Genomic DNA, 17,226 nt, shown 5'->3' with positions numbered 1-17,226 from the left:
GCTGATGCCCTCTCCCTCCTGCTGCTCCTCAGCTGTCAGTCACCCACCCCTCTGCCACTCAGCAGCACCGGGGTGTCTGGTTCTCAAAGGAATATAGGGAAGTCAAGAAGTTTCTAGCTTAAGTTATGTGTAAATTACTCGTGTGTGTGTGTGTGTGTGTGTGTGTGTGTGTGTGTGTATTTCTTAAGTAGAAAATACATATTGTGTGATGTGTTTAGCTGACAGGGTATTTCATAGGCACTTGCATGCTACCATGAAAAGCCGTATAGGCACCCATTTTCCAGCTCTGCTGTGATTGATGCGACGCCAGTTAAACGGAATTAATATTTGCCGCTTACCAGAAGAATCTCAACATTTCCATTTTCCCTGTGAAAGCAGCAGCAACAATGGTTGTGCTTCTCTTTCTTCACCTTCTTTACTCCAAGTAAAGCCAACAGATGCCCTCAAAGTGCTGCCATCGGTGAGAACATCTCTATTAAAACCAGGGATGCTAAACTGGTAATAATGATGTACAGAAAAGTTATAGTGTGAAATTTAAAAACACCTTTTTTTTTTTTCTTAGTGAGAATGACAACAATTTACTTTGGAATTAATATAAACTTCTTATTTTTATGGGTTGCAAAACACTGTTTCCCTTGCTGCGTACAAGAGGCTTCTGTGGTGCTTTTTCCTATTTTTTGTCACACAGGAATTTTCTTTGTGTTTCAAATTAATGACTGATCTTGGTCCAAGTTAAAACCCAGGACTGGCTCAGTTGCGCTGTGCTGCTTTACGCCGCGTGTGACCTTGAAACTGCGAAACAGTGGCTCAGAGAAGCAGATGTGCGGGGAGGAGCAATACGTGCCTTAATGAGAACGGCAATCTTCCTTGTGCTCCTAATGGTTTTAGCTTTCCAGTGATCAAGCAACATTGATTTTCCTTCTCTCTTCCCCTCGTGTCGAGACTCTTTTCGGTGACTCGCGGCGATCTAACTGCTAAGCCATAGCATCAGCAGAATTCCTTCTTCCAGCACAGGCAAGGGGACCCATTCGGTTTGTGGAGGCTTTTACTCCCTCTATTGCTGCTGCCGCTGCTTTTTTTTTTTTGTGGCGTTACATGTAAGTGCCTCTAACCGAGTGGTTGCCGGCCAGCTGCAGCAAAGCAAACCAAACAGTACGTGTTCAGTACTGCTGTGCTCCCCGGGCTCAGAACTAGCGCTGGGGCTGTGGCGGCAGCGCCCTGCATTATTCAACCTTAGGCACCCTTAGACTCGCGTGCGTATTGGTAATTCCTTTGGTTGGCCTTTCTTCGTGGTCTCCATGGCAACTGTTTCCATTGCCATCAGCACCTCTGGGGCCCAGCCTCGCTCACACAGCAATTAACAGCTGTGGTGCCGCTGTATCGAGATGCCTCGTGCCCTCGGTATTGTTCGTCTCTGAGACAAATGTCTTCGTGGTGGCCCTGGCTAGCGCTGGCTGCCTCGCTGCCTTCCGTGGCCTCCTCCTCCGGGGAGGTCACTGGGGAAGCTCGGTCTCTGCCGCCCGTCCCGCTCCGGACTGAAGTGCCTGTGGATGCTGGCTACGGCCGCAGCCTTTGCAGCGTTTGTCTGCCAGCTCCGCTCCCACGCTTCCCGCAGCTTTCACTGGAGGTGAGCAAGGAGAGGCGTTGCGGAGGCCCCCGGCAGGAGCGCAGCCCCACTGGCACCGGTTTGAGTGAGTAAGCCCAAACGCAGAAGTTTAGCCTCCCAGTCCCCAGGTTTCCCACCACAGACAATGCGTGGTGTAGCTTGTTCACAGCCCCACGTTGTAAAATACCCTCCAAGGCTATGATCGTGGAGGGAAGTGCGGTTTTTAAATGCTTGAGTACAAGAATCTCTGCATAACATCCCACGCTGGCCGCTGGAAGTGCTGGGAGCACTTCCCCACCACACTGCCCTGTAAAATGAAGTTTTTAAGAAGAGGCCGACTGAAAAGAGAAGTACAACATTTTGAAATCCTAAATTCTGTAATTTTATTTTACCAAAGACTATTGGTCAGATTAAATGTATGAAGAATAAAGCTTTCACAAGGTTCCGTGAGATGGTTACGAAGAAAATCACAAATTCTAAATTAGTCTCTGCCATTTGATCTTCAGTGTGATAGTCTCTTGGTGTTCAGCTGCAATTTCACAGGAAGGTGGAGCATTGTTTTAAAGCAGACTCCAAAGTAGCCTGGAAAGGTTTCTTCTCGCCTCCCCCCCACCCCCCCTACAGATTTATTGCATCGATTATAAATTTCAAGTTTGGCTTGGATTATTTATTTTAGAATGTCTGCTGGACTGGAAAGTATACAGTGGGACACTACTTGAGACCTAAATTAAAGTGCAAGTTTTTGTGCAAAAATTATCACATCCTCTTTTTCACTCCTATGCTAAACAGATAAGCAATTGGATCACAGATGAAAATTGTTTTTATCACTTCTTCAAATTAAAAAGAAAAAGGCATTTTTTTCTGTTTGGGTGGGGTTTTTTTGTTTTTTTCTTTTTCTTTTGTCCTCTTAATACAGCTGTGGAGGATCGATGCTAAATCTTGAGAAGGTTACCTTCAGGAGGAATGCACATGTGCCCCAGCTCTGGTTGAGAAACCTGCATGTAATACTGTTTCTTCCCAAAGCCTTCTCTTGTGCCATTGAGCTCACCAGTATCTGATGCTTTAAATTCTGAAAAGGATGGAGAATCATCCTAATAAAACTCCCCTTTTTATTTTTACCCACCCTGTAACAGTATTCGCTGAAGGTGGTGCTACTTTATGCTTTTTAGTAATGAGGACTGCAAATTGATAATGTCGCTTAGAGCCTAGGAGAAGTCGGTGGAAGATGCTGTGCGGTCCCCACAGGCCACAAATGCTGCTGCACTACCTCTGCTCCCTGCCTTTCCTTTTCCTCCGTTCCCAGATAAAAGCAAATGCAGTCTTTAGCCTGCAAGAGCTCTGACTGCTGAATGCTGCAGTGCCCAGCCAAACAGTTACTCAAAAAACCAAGAGGCAGCGTCTCAAAACCAAACAGGATGGAGAATTGTATTAACAGCAAATGAAACTGCCCCGTGAAAAAATGTATCTGCTCTACAGGGCAAGGTAAATTTAGACAAACAGGGCTGGACAAAAGAGCCAGTCTAGATGCAGCAGAGGAAAGGCAGGTAGAAATAGCCAGCTCAGGACTCCGTGCAGCCCCAGCCTGACTCCCACTAGTCCTTGTTTTAACGCGGTTTCCGTATGCTTCCCGGGGGCCCCTTGGCTGCTTCCCAAGGAATCGCCGTTGCAGTGCACCGTCCTTGAGGCTGCACCTCACTGGCAGACCGAGAGCGGTTGGGTCCAGGGGCTGGCTGCTTGCGGTCGCAGCCTCCTGGGCCAGAAATTAGTCTTCTCCTCCAAACTAAGTCGCATGCAGCTTCTCTAGGGGCCGGAGTCTCTGGAACACTCCTGGCCTGGGCAGGCAGCATTTCAGCAGGGCTGCTCCTTGGAGCAGGGCAGACCTGTGCCAGGAAAGGTCCTAGGCATTGATCAGCATGGTGTCACCCCCCACCACTGTCAGTGCAGCAGTGCAGACACAGCCCCAAAGGACACCGAAGTATAGGACGGATGTGGCTGGCATGACAACCAAAGCTAGTCCCTGAAGTAAAAACGTCACAACCCTGGTGTGCATGCTGTCTAGCATCATGTGTCAGAGCAAGTGATACAGGGCCTTGCGCTCCTTGCAGTGCAAGGAATGAACTGCTGCCACCTTTCTCAGCGTTTGCTCATAACTCCTGGAAAATGTTTTCTCTCCACGTGACTTCCCTGATTTTCTAAAGTGCTACTTTAGTTGTACACCTTTTGCTCTTCATCCCAGCAAAACTGGTGGTTTATCAAGAATCAGGAAGTATTAGGAAGATTTATTTGGTACGGTTTATTCTTAAGAAAAGATAGATTCCAGTGAAAACTCTGTAGGCCTCAGCTTAGAGACTTAAACTTTGTGTATAGCCACACCGTTTAATGCCCTTGCCAGACATGAAAGATCACATTTATCTGTTGTGGTACATGTGGACTCATGTGGCAGAGTCTGAATCAAATTTAGACTTCTCCTGCATTACAGCGTGATGGGGTCCAGTGTTGCAGTTCGCTGCTCTTCTGTATTTACAGAGTACATTATAATAAATGCCTGGTGGTGAAACGACTGAGAGTCACTGATCAGATTCAATTACCATTGACTGAAGCAAAGAGAAATGGAAAAAATTGGCTAGGGATGTTTATCACCACTAGAGCTTGCACAGCGTGGTCAAGAGAAGTGCAATGCATTCCCGGTTAGCATGGGGTTGATTTAACAGCACGACACCTGGCTGCTTTGCTTTTCATGCTCTCGCAGTCTGCTTTCCGTTACAGGAGTGCAGTACCTACCCGGCGTGAGAGCACTGCAAAGATGATTTTTGTGAAGGCAGCTGATGCTGTAGCTTCCTTGTGGAACCAGCAGGACAAACCTGCGGCTGGAGTCAATGGGCCTACAGTAGTGGGTACCTGTTGTCTAGCTACTTTGGAATGTCTTTATGCTAATTTCTGATTTCTGACGGGATCAGTGTTTCTCTTGGTGGCTGGCTAACACGCAGTGGAAGGGCTTGTGACACAAAACATTTAAGTCAGCATATAAACTTGTCGTTTTCACTGAAGATTTTTTTTCAATGTACATACTAAGCTATGTGAGGAGCAAATGGTGAAACAAAGAAATAAAAAAGCCCTAACCTTCTGTAAGTTAGAGTTATAGAAGTGTGTTGCAAAGTTCAGATCTGTCTTTCATTTCACCCAGTCTGGGCCTGAAAAGTCCATCTGGCCCATTCTTCAGGAAGAGGGATGAAGCATCACCGCCTTTTGAGGACCAGTAGGTTGATGGGGAGGTTCCCATGCAAAATGGCCATGAGGTCTGCTTTAAAAATGCTTTTTTGTAAAAAAAAAACCCTCCGAACAAGCCAACCCAAACCCAAACAAACTGTCTGTCATGTCTGGCCATGATACAATTGTAAAATATTTCCAAGAAGAAAGGATAACGTGAAGTTTAGTGGAAAAAAAAAAGAATAAAATTCCTGAAATGTTGATCCTTTCCCAGTTCTAAACAGTTGTTCTGAAAACAATAGTGCAGGCAGGTATGGTATATCAGAAATCATTGCTTGCAGGTGTGACTGAACATACAGTTTTAAAATCCTTCTCTGTTAAGGCTGAACTTTCTGTAGTTGTTTTGTGGTCCCGAATGCTCTCTTGCATGAATCAGGTATTCAGATCTCAAAAAATCTAGAAAGATCACCCAGAAAGCTCATCCTCAAAATCACACAATGTTTTTTATAGAAGCATTTCCCAAAATATGTCCAGTGGTAAAGATACCAAACGGATCCAATTTCCGATGTGCCCCAAAGGTACGCAGAAAAAAAGGCTTGGATAGTGATATGTTAGCATCGTCACCAGGTACTAAGCTTAGATTCTCAGGCAAGAGAAAACCAGCAGGTACCGCATCTTGCCTGCTCACACACCGTGCTTGATTTAGGTTGTAATTTAGTCTGGATTTAGTGGTGCTTTCATGTGCTGTTTGTTTCACTGTTATAATACTAGATCTCTTGTTTAAGGTAGAACATTTTCTCTCCTGTTGATACCGATGCCTTTGTGTTTTCTTGCAGCCCTCTGTACTCTGTGTCTCACCTATTTTGAATTACTGTGGTTACAAACCACAACCAATTTACAGCAGCAGGAGTGTAATTAAAAATAATAGCCATAGCAGCTGTATTGAAAAAACAGTCTTTCCCTGTACCAGTTAATGACAGATCTTGCACTAATCTGAATGCAAAACATGCTCCTTTAAAGGCTTTTTCCAATATGAAAGGGAACGGAGACCCATTAATAACTATATTCTACTGCAAGGTTTTGAAAAATGAAGAAAGGCCTCCCCCCTCCTGCCTCCTGGAAATTGCATCCCTGATGCCTGGGAATCTGTAAATGCAGATGATTTATGCCACTGACAGCCTCCAGGTCCCCGAGAAACAACAATGGAAAGCTTCACAAGAAAGTCTCCAGGGGTTCAGGCACAGTCATCTACTGTGGAAGAACTGGACAGAAGGATATTTACTGTGCAGTGTTTCTCAGACCATGGTAAATAGAAAGTTCAGGAATGAAAGGAAAGAAAGTATGAGTAGAAAGTGGGGAAAGGCTATCAATTCAAGGTGAAATATTCCTGTTGTCCTCAAAATCCCTACCTGAGGAAGACCAGGGCTGCAGAGGCGGTGTTAGCCCAAATTCTGTTGACCTCCCTGAGGTTAATAAAAAGAAATCCTGAAATGCTTCCAGGAGCTGAAAAGGAGGCCTAAAATTTTTTACATTTTTCAACACTTTTCCTGCAGAAAATACTTTCCTCTTCTGCTTGAAACTGAAACTTTCTGCAGGTTTACGTGGATTTCGGTTGACACGTACTAGAAATACGTGCCTTGACGAAATGGAATATTTTGACATTTTTATTTGTAAAGATCCTCACATTTTTATTATTATATACAAAGTCAATTTTGGAATGAAACATAATAATTATTTGAATTAACCAGAAATGGTTGTTTTGGAAATTTGCTTTCTGGGTGGACAGAAAACATGTGGATGATTCTATGCTACTACAGTTTTCCCCGTAGCTAGATGGGAAAAAGTGAAAATAGAAACAAAACCACTGAGATAAGCACACCACTAGTATTAAGTCCTTCCCCGGGGGTACTACTGTGTCATTTACTTTTGGTTTGAATATTGCTTGGAAGTGGAGTGTACTGATTCATGCTGTCAGCAGAATTTTAGGTTTGTCGGTAAGGATTTATGAGAGGCTACCAAGAGCAATTTCGGACGCCCTTTTAGTCAGTCATCCATTAAAGGAAGACAGAGCTATTCGCACAATCACTTTGGCAGTCACTCACACAGGGTGCAAAAACCCGGCGTATGGGAATGGTGGTTTGCCACATCTGCTTTTCAGCAGGCTGAAGGACAGTGTGCATGAAAACAAACCCCAGGCTCCTTTTGTACGTGTACAGCGTGCTGTGGAGGTTTTGTTGTTTGCTCCACAGGCAACGCTGAGCTCAAGTTCTTCGTTCAGGCAAGGCACAAGCTGTCTTTCTTACGTTGGGCTATTCAATTTAGTTTTCAAACCTAGCACAATAAATACTCAAGCAAAAGTTAACTTCCTTGGTAATCTGGGGAGAGGGAGACAGTTCTGGAAGGATCTTTTGTAAAAGCAAAACCTTCTGTCCACATGAGGTGAACTTTCATTGAGGGGGGTCTGGCTGAAAGTTTTAAATCTGAAAAGGTTCACACTCATGCTCTCCGTGCCACTTCCGTAAATTAACTCTCAGATGCAGCACAGTCTTAAAGCTCTGCCTTAGCAGGGGGGGGTTAACAGTGAAGTTATGCCAATAGTCGCCATGTCCCAGCTGCCAGTCTCAGTACTGTCACTGTATGTTGCCTTTCTAGGAAGAAAATCTTGAGGGGGCAGGCTGGGGTACTCAGATTTCAGGGCAGGAAGGAAGGTGGGGTGGAGGAGCTGAGCCATGTAGGCAGGTGGTCTTCAGAGAGGGCTGTGCTGGGTGAGGGGCAGCCTTCAGTGTAGCTCATGAAAACATAAGAGAGAGGCAAAACAGGGGGGGTAAGGAAGTGGAAGTGGAGGATGGTCCAAAGAGACCATTGGCATTGCATCACAGATACTGCTCCACTGTATCTCTGTACAGCCACAGTTGCCAGCACTGAAAATCTTGTAGCTCCGCTCGCATCTGCCTCCCCTGCCTGCCCTTTCGTATTGCAGCCGCTCACAGCAGAGTGTCTCTGGGGGGGTGCAGGGTACGGAAGCAGCAAAGCGTGGAGGACAGTCTCAAACCATGGACTGAAACAGTAGATTTTTTTCCCCTTCCCATTTCTTTCTCCCACAGAGCACATATGCCATATTCTCACAAACTGACCATACAAAAGCCAACACAAAACTCCAGAGAAACCCCCCTGCCTTTATTTCCCCGCCATTAAAACATGGGTCTCCTGCTACTTCTGTGTTGTCTGTGCTGAAGCAGGAACTTGTGAAAGCTGTGCATTTTCCCACAGCGCGTTTTGTGGATCTGTGCAGGGAGAAGAAGATGCGGCCGCAGCGTCATGCTGGTCTGGCAGCCCTTCCCGGCCCGGCGTCGCCCAGTCTGTCTGTCCTGCGGGTACCGCTCTCCTGCTGCGGTGCCTAGTGCTTTATCTGCTCCTGTTCTAAAGGAGGTCAGAAACCAATCTGTCAACTCTTTCCTTCTCTAACAAACCCTCTGTTGGTGAAATCTTGCCTAATTCTTCCAGCTGTAGTTGACCAGAGTTCGATTTCCTCCTCCCACTAGGTGTATTTATACCCTTTCAGCAGCTCCTGTTTCTCACCTGCAAAGAAGCGGCTGTGTGTGAAAACCCTTCGGAGACTTTGGGGCAGATAAAAACTTCTAAAACTCCTTCTGTAGGGTGCAGAGTGACCCCACATGTGTTGCTGTGCTCCATCCACAACGCTAAGTTCTTTCACAGAATTTTTAGCCACGTGATTCACCACCCTCTTCAGCACCTTTTGTTCCCGCATATCACAGCCTCCCTCCCCAGGTACACGTGACACTGCTAGGTGATTGTGGATAACCAGTAAGGTAACTTACTTGTGTGCATGTTGTCCTGCGTTAGTTTTACAGCTTTAGTAATATCAGTACTGAGTGTGCCACCCTGCGATAGCTCTAATGGTATATAGATACTTACATCAATGTAATGTACTGACTGGGAAATGGACACAACCAAACCAGATCATCAGGAGCCCACCCTGGTCAGTGTCTTGCTAGTCGCTTTTCTTCAGAAGAAGATCTTACCCCACTCTAAGATAGTTGTGTCGGTCCATCTCTGTGTAGGTCAAGTCTTAAAAAATAAGGTATCCTAGAAAAACAAACGAGTGAGCCTGGTGTAGTGAGAATACTTCCATCTCAAAAGTTCCTGTAGGTACATGCACTTGTATTGGGTCTGGCTGGGATGAAGTTAACTTTCGGCACAGCAGCACTCATGGTGCTGTGCTGTGTATTTCTAGTGGAACAGTGTTGATACACCAGTGTTTTGGCTGCTGCTGAGCAGTGCTCCCACAGCATCAAGTCTGCCTCTCCAACCAGCCCCACCACCACCAACCCCCCCCAAGGCCAGTAGGGTGGAGGCGGGCAAGAGGTTGGGAGGGGACATAGCCAGGACAGCTGACCAAAGAGGTATTACATACCATATGACTTCATGCTGAGCTATAAAAGCCAAGAGAAAGGAGGAGATGGGGATCGGGGGAAGGCATTCCTTACTAAAGCATTTGTCTTCTGAAGCAACCACTACACGTGCTGAGGCCCTGCTTCCCAGAAAGTGGCTGGACGTCACTTGCTGATGGGAAGTAGAGAGAAAATCTTTTCGTTTTCCTTTGTTTGCACGTGCGACCTTTGCTCTTCTTTATTAAACTGCCTTTATCTCAGAGACCCAGGAGGTTTCAATCTTATTTTCTCCCTCCTGTCCTGCTGAGGAGGGGAGTGATAGAGCAGCTCGGTGAGCACCTGGCAGCCAGCCAAGGTCAGCCCACCACAGCACTGCATTTCCTTTCAGCTGGCGCAAGTCTTTTTCTTTCTCGTCCTGAAGTAGAAGGCATCAGCAAGGCTGTTGTGCACTGCTGGGAAAGCCTGACATGTCAGCAGGTATTTCTGACAGCAGAGCAGAACGTTCACAGACAATGGTGGTGAAGTAAGCAATGACAACAGGTCGAAATCCTTAGCACCTTCGAATCACTGTGCATCTTTGAAAGCAAAGCCTGCTTCGGGTGATTCCTTTCCAACTACTTCTTAAGTGGCAAAGCCTGTTCTTAAAGCATCTGGGAGAGGGCAGATGTTCCTTCAGGGTGTGGTAATGCCCACGTGGAAAGATTAAGGCCTGCAGTAAAGCAGACAGAGCTGTAAAGATTGCATAACTACGCAATAGCAAAAGCATGAAGCGAACAGTGCCCTTCACTCGGTGGAATGCTGCAAGGAGGCTAAACTCTGTTCTGCATTACACCTGGAGCAGCTGTTTAGCCAGCTGAAAAGCAGGTGTGAAGAACTGTTCTAATTTATGATAGAAGAGAAAAGAGTGAGAAATCAAGTGCAATGGTAAGGGTATAACTTTGGGTGCTCAGTGGCCACGGTGGTGCAATTTCTGAACTCGGATTAAGGCTCGGCGGCAGCAGCCTCTGAGCTCCTTTTGGGCGATAAATGCAGTGTTCAACTAACTTGAATAACGACAAAAGCTGCTGCTGACAGGTATCATACGGATGTATTGATTTCCTTTTTCGTGGTTTTGTGTGTACCAGCCAAAGAAGAACACTCTTTGTTGTTTATTTCCATTTCAGCAGCAAAAAGCAGTTCTGGGGGTTCTGCCCATTATTTACAGTTTATATGTGCATAGGTCTGTCAGTCATACGTCTCCTGCGGGAAATTGCTTCGTCTTGGAGGATACAGAGACCCCAGCAGCTGGGGGTGTCTTCCCAGTTAATCTCCAAAGCCACATAAAAGAAGTGAACGAGCAGCTCTGTCTTACGTCAGGGCAGGTGGCAAACCTTGCCTGTGAGAATGAACTCAGTGAAAGAAGACTCCAGATCACCTCCCGTATGCCTCTGCCTCCCAGCAAGATATCAAGTGGCTGGGGCAGCCTGCTAGAGAGAACTTGTCTGTACCAGAGCCTGCAGAGCAGCCTGAGGACACGTCGTGTCAAAACAGCAATCATGGGGCTCGGTACGAGTGCTATCAGTAGAGCCCTGGCAGCAGAGTGCTCGGCACAGCCTGCAGAGACTGTGCAAACACCATGCCAGCCCCTGAGCGAAGGGGACAATCCTCCAGGAAACGTGTCTGGCAGCAGCTGGACGGGCACAGGCTTGCTCGCTCCTGCAGACCGCCCCTGGGCTCAGTGAAGCTTGCGGGTCCGGCAGCTGCAGACAGGAGCCTGCTAAACTGGTGACCACTGCTAAGCACAAATGCAGGCATCGCCTCCCCTGTATTTTGCTCTCTGGGCTGGCAGCTGCTCCAAACTGGCTTCAGCAAATGCCTTGATCTTGGATAGGATGATTTTTAAAGTTTTTTTACGGACGAAGGGAAAGAGGGAGGAATGGAGAAGAGAAATAGAATATCTTCCAAAAACCAGGAGTGATCAAGTAACTTTTCAGCTGCCCAGCTTTTAAAATGTGGCTGGTCTGCCCCTCCTGAGTAAATGGCCATGCTCACACAGATGCGGAATGACTTGCTAGAAACAGAAGAATTTATTCCTCGTCCTCACAGAGACAGCCAAAATAGCTTTGCTCTTTCTCTTCTGAAGTTTGCATCTCTAAGTGTTTAGGAAAAATCTGTTCAGCAAAACCACAGTTTGATTTTAGTTAACCTTAGCTGTGTTGTGTGGTGGAAAACCAGTTACCTGCTTACTTTTTGCTAAATCTGGAACTTTCACCCACAAAAGTAAGTTCTCCCACAAGTAGCAAACAGAACCCTTTTTCTCCCCTAGGAGAAGTCCTTTAAGCTTGTGTATTTGGGAGCGCTAGAGTGGACGAAACCTGATTTATCATGGGTTTGTATCTTGTGGTTAGTCAACGTTAGTTGTGGCTAGGAGACCAGGAAAGTTCAAGTTCCACTGGAAGCTTTTCCTGTGTTTGAAGCTTTTAAAAGATGGCTTCTCTCCCACACAGTTTGAAGGCTGTGTACTTGTGGATGGGGGTGCACTGTAAGTGATCGGCAACGCGGCAGCAGTCAGCCACAGCTCCTCCTTCATTCAGCTCTGCCTGTGCAGCTCCGTTGCATGGGATGCCGATTCTTGCCCCAGTGTGGTACGAGGTGCAGGTTGTGCCTGAAATATCCCCTGGATGCATGCCCACGAAAAACCCCAGAGGAACAGCGAATCAGTCTACCGAGCGTTAGCGCTGTCCCAAAGAACCACAGAGGTTGTGGATAAATTTGAAAACCATCTGCCTGCCCAAAATAATGTTCCCCTCCCTTCTGGTCCTAGCATTGCTCAGCAGATGCTAGCCATGCTGTTCCACCAGTCAGGGAAATGCGTAATTGCCAAGAAGTCGTGTCCCTTTCGTGGGACAGGGTCCTGTATGTCCTGCAAAAGGAGTTTGTATTTGGTATTCGGAGGCTAGCAAATGAAAATCAATCTTGTATTGTTCACTACCAGACAAAGCCATGCTCTCAGAAGCTGCATGGTTAAGCTGAAGCCAATGCATGGGTATTTTATTCTTCTGCAGCGTGGTATCTGCTGCCAAATTACCTGCACTTGGCTGAATTCAGGCTTCATTCAAAGTTGAAGCTTCTTCGCCATTGAAGCTGATAGCAGGCTTTCCGTTGGCTCTGGTTGGCCTTAGACAAAAGACCTTGCAAAGGAAACACAAGCAGCTTATGGGCTAAAGCTGGGAAGTGATGCAGTAGACAAGGCACCAGGTGTGTATGAGTATTTGTGGTCCCCGTGATTCACAGTAATTCAGAGCAGTCACATTCCCTTGTGTTTACTTTATTGATGTTTGAAACTAAAGTAATTGTGGGTGACAACAAACATTTGCTTTTGCAGTGGCAGCAGCTGATGAAATGTGATGGCATTTTATTAAGAATTCAGTCAGTGAGATTGTTTTGATTTGTTGTGTGAAATCCATTAACTGAAATGAGAGCTGCAGTATCTCACAGGTTCAGGAATACTGTTGTACTTATTTTTAGCAGGTTTGGGGGTTTTCTGTTTTGTGGTGGGTTTGGGGGTTGGTTTTTTTTTGCTTATATTAGCAGAAGTTGGTATATGGATGCCAGGAAAGGGATCTTGCTGCAATATGCAACGTATTGGGCGAAGGGAACATGCTTCAACCTGCAGTCAGTGCATTGCAATGTGTTTACGAATGGTCGATATCTCGGGCCATTTTGTCTCAAAGGATGAGTGCGATGTCAGTTATTTTGGAAGAATGTGTAGCTGGGTGTCTGCACTGACTTCATTAATAACAGCTCTTCCAGACACACCCTTACTTGTGCCAAACCTATTCCATATGTGAAGACGTCTCTGTGGCTTGATGAGGTTTGGGACCTTGTTTCAGGATACTGTGTGCCACAAGGTTGAAAATTATGTATTTGTCATTCAGCAGAGAAGGTTTAAACAAATTAGGAAGTTATGAGACCATGTGGATTTTTCATCTCATTGTTGTGTGAAGGGAGAGAATAACTTTGAAAGAAGTCCCGGAACATGGGGGTTTTTTTGGTGAAACAAAACCAGTAGATTCTGCAGGCTCTTAACCCAAAGGCGTCTGTGTGCCACCACTTACCCTGTAAGCTTTCTGTATGTCCAAGCCATAAACGGAATGGACATTAAGATCATTTTCATTCTGTATCATGAGCTTACAATCAGGTTTTCGTCCATACCATAACCAAGGTTATTGGTTATGCAGACACTGTGGAACTAGGAGGAAGGAAAATCCCAAGCTATGTTAATGTGTGACTGTCTCTCTAGACCTCCTTTACCGTAGTGTTTGAGTGCCTGTATAGACTGCGCTTGCTTTGATTACAACAGTCTGAAAGCAGCCGTTCACACCGATGTTTTCTAAACTGTAGTAGCTGACCACATTCTTTGATAAGGGACACAGCAGCCCACCTCGGCTGTGAGACAACAGATGGTAACTAGTTAAACCGAAACAACTCTACGTCTCTTGACTTGCAAAGCGTGCAGAACCTCCTTACTTGGAAACATGAGTTTTATGAAAGCAGAATATAAGAGGGGAAATCTCTGTACCATATTGTCAGGAAACTGTTCTAAGACGAGAGCCCATGCTGTTACGCTTTCTCTTGTTAGGTACTGTCTGCAATTTATACACCTCCTTGAAGGCAGATATCCTTACAAAATCATTCATCAATCAAGGTGAATGCATGGGTTTGTGTCCACACCAAAAATTCACCATTTAAGCATTTCCCACATTAACATCTTTTGCAGGGCGGAAATGCAAGATATGGCTTTCTAACAAAAAAAAAGGAAATATATCCTTTACTTCTGCTAGTGCCTTGTGAGAAAAAGCTTTGAAGACGATCTGGGCAAGCAGCTTGCACTGGAGTTAAAAGGGAGGCCTCCAGCTGAATTTAGCCTGTTAATTTGGCTTAAAACCAGAGGTGCCTTGTTTCCTTCATTATTGTTAGCAAACCTAACTTTTGAGTCTGGCCTTTTTAAAGCTGGGTGACTTGCAGCAACTGCAGCAACTTTTCTTCTGCTGTCTGTGGAAATAGAAGTTCTGTAAAAAGATTTAGCTGAATTTGTTTTCAAGTGCTCTGTAAAGAGCAAGTGCAGGAATGACTTTGTGCATGCCCCTTACTGGTTGCTACCGTCTGACTGTTGCATTCAAAGGTAACTACCAGAAGCTGACATGCTTGTAGGTGGCCTGAAGTAATCTGAACTTTACGGTTATGTTCAATCAGTGATACAGACAGGGCAAACCTCTGAACACCCACACTCACATGCACATACACACACACACACACAATCTCTCTCTCTCTCTCTCTCTCACTCTTCAGGCACTTTCAACTCATTCTGTCTCTGTGGCTGTCCCTCAGTCTGGAAGAGCTCCTAGGATCCCCTGTGCCAAGCACAGAGTCATCTCTGACTCCAGGACGTAGTAAGTGCAAAAAAACCCCAGCGACGGGAAGAAACGTGTCCTGTATGGAGCACGCAAATAGCTTCCTAGATGGAACTGATGAAATAGCTGTTTTCCCCCACCCAAGGATCTCATTTCCAGAAGACATCTGAGTGAGGCAAAGTCACATTTGGACCAGTGTGGTGAAGGCTCGGGGGTAACTCAGACAGACAAATGGGTATTTCATGCCAAGTTAAACTTGGACAGTGTGTATTGTTGACATAGCATTAGTAATTGCTTTTCAACATTTACTGCAGGTTTCTGAATGGATGAAAACCGATTCTAAGCCTTGTAAAATACTCTTCTTCTTAGCAATGGCTTGCCCAGAAACATTAAAGTGATTTTCTTAGCCGGTATATACTGTCGTAGCTCTGCAGGTACTAGTTAACGCCCCTTGCCCCTCCTCAGCAGCCACACAAAGAAAGGACACAGCTTGTGGGAGAAGAAAAGGCACAAGGTTCTGGAAGGAGGGTGCTGACAGCCAAGTCAATATCATGTAATCTGGTGGGGTTTTCTTCACTCTGTGCAGCAATAACTTACTATGACAGTTTGTCACGTTAGCGTTTCATTGACGCAAAAGGGACCAGCTGTTGGTTTATTTCTCTGAAGGAGCCCATAATGGAATTGCTGAAATATTTAAGGCGTAATTGCACAAAATGCTATTTCAGGCCTTTATATTGATGTGTGTCTGTCACCGAAAATTCCAAGATGTTTCCCAAATGGAAAGTGGGATGGAGATTTGTCAGGCTTGGGAAAGCAATTTTGGAAAGAGCTCCATTTCTGTTTAGAGTTCTGCTCCACTGACGGATATTGTAGGCATCCTTATGTTTAATAGGAATACTGGCTCTTGTCCTTTTCTTTCTAGCGTGAAATTCTCTGCATCTCAGCTGTAATTTCCACGACTGCTATAAGCTATGAGTATTTCTCAGACTTACTTAGCATATAATCACTTAAATGCCGTGCTGTTCTTCCCCATGCTTTTTACATTAAGCCAGGAGTAAAGTAAACTAGAAATACACAAGCCGGTCTCTTGTTATTAGAGGGTAAAAGAGTGTGCGGCAAATTAGATGGTAAATCAGTGAGAAACCTCATTTCTCAAAATGCGGTATGTGGCACTCATGCCCGTGATAGAGCCATTTATTGTTCGAAATCCCTTTCACTGAGGGAAAATCGCATTATATGGCAATCTGTGTGCCATCGGAATATATTGCTGGGAGTAACGGCATGTGTATCGCATCAGTGTTTTGGGTCACTCTGTACTGTTCTACCCCCTTCTGATGAAAAAAGCCTTGATAAAATATGCCAGCATGCCAGATTGAATTGTGTTCTGCATGTGACCCCCAAAGGAAGGAAGGTCATGGGGCTGTTCAAGCCTCATTTCTGCACGTTTTAATGAGATTCTGAAAGGGCTGGGGAGGAGGGAAAGACCATTTGTCACTTTGGAAACAAAAGAAGAGGCAGCAGAAACAGAACCTGAATGCAAATGAGACCTTTTTCCACTTGGGACAGGCTGATTTCCATATTAACTATTTTTTTCTGTATTTGTCCAAACACATTTCCTTTGCTATTTTGTATTCAGAAGCCAAATGATGATAATGAATCAAATTTGCATGTTTTCTAAAGAAATACTGCAGATGAACCTACGTAGATTAATTATGTTGTGCTGCATTTTAACGGTTATATCTTTAAACAAAGCTGAAATCCACCAGAACTCACGACCTGGGCTCAGCGTGTGCTTTGTCTCTCACTTTGTCATAGCACAGTGAAGAAAGGCAGATAAGGTGGGAAGAAACTATGAAAGTATTTATATGCGTCCTTTTTATGACACTGAAATTATGCACAGTACTTTTCCGCAATGTAGACAGAACACATTTTTCCTATAAAGAACACAGAAATCTAAACATGTTGATACAGTTTCTACTCTCTGGTAAAGCGGAGGGGCCAGTGCAACTTTCTGAACTGCTCCGAGGAGTTTCTGAGCATTGCCAGCCAAGCCTTGGTTGATTCCAGGTAAACATATTTTACCACTACAGGGGCCTGTAGGAGGAGTGAGTCTGGCAGGAGAGCACCCAGGGGAGCAGGTAACAATCGTCTTCATTAATGACCTGCTGATGGGACAGAGTGCACCTTCAGCAAGTTTGCAGAGGATACAGAACTGGGGGAAGGAGTTGCCACCTTGGTACTGCTCTTCAGAGGACCTCAGTGGGCTGGAGAAATGGGCTGGCAGGAACCTCCTGAAGTTCAACAAAGGCAAATGCCAATTCCTGCACCTGGGGAGGAACAATCCCAGGCACCAGGATATGCTGGGGGCCACCCAGCTGGAAAGCAGCTTTGCAGAAAAGGACCTGGGCATCCTGGTGGACACCAAGGTGACCGTGAGTCAGCAATGCATCCTCGCAGCCAGGACGGCCAACGGCCTCCTGAGCTGCATTAGGCAGAGCATGGCCAGCAAGTCTGGGGAGGTGATCTTTCCTCTTCAGTCATCTCTGGTGAGGCCACATCTGGTGTGCTGTGTCCTGTTCTGGGCTCCCCAGTACAAAACAGAGATGGA

The 17,226-nt window shown here is 45.7% G+C and overlaps 1 protein-coding gene across 3 annotated transcripts in view; it reads left to right on the top strand.

The window, feature by feature from the left end:
* LOC142026649 (uncharacterized) overlaps positions 1-17,226 on the top strand; it is a 103,182-nt gene that overhangs the window by 62,940 nt on the left and 23,016 nt on the right. The gene's annotated exons all lie outside the window — the stretch shown is intronic.

The sequence above is a fragment of the Buteo buteo genome, chromosome Z, assembly GCF_964188355.1.
Source record: "Buteo buteo chromosome Z, bButBut1.hap1.1, whole genome shotgun sequence".
Classification (NCBI taxonomy): domain Eukaryota; kingdom Metazoa; phylum Chordata; class Aves; order Accipitriformes; family Accipitridae; genus Buteo; species Buteo buteo.
This window is presented reverse-complemented; position numbering and strand designations above follow the sequence as displayed.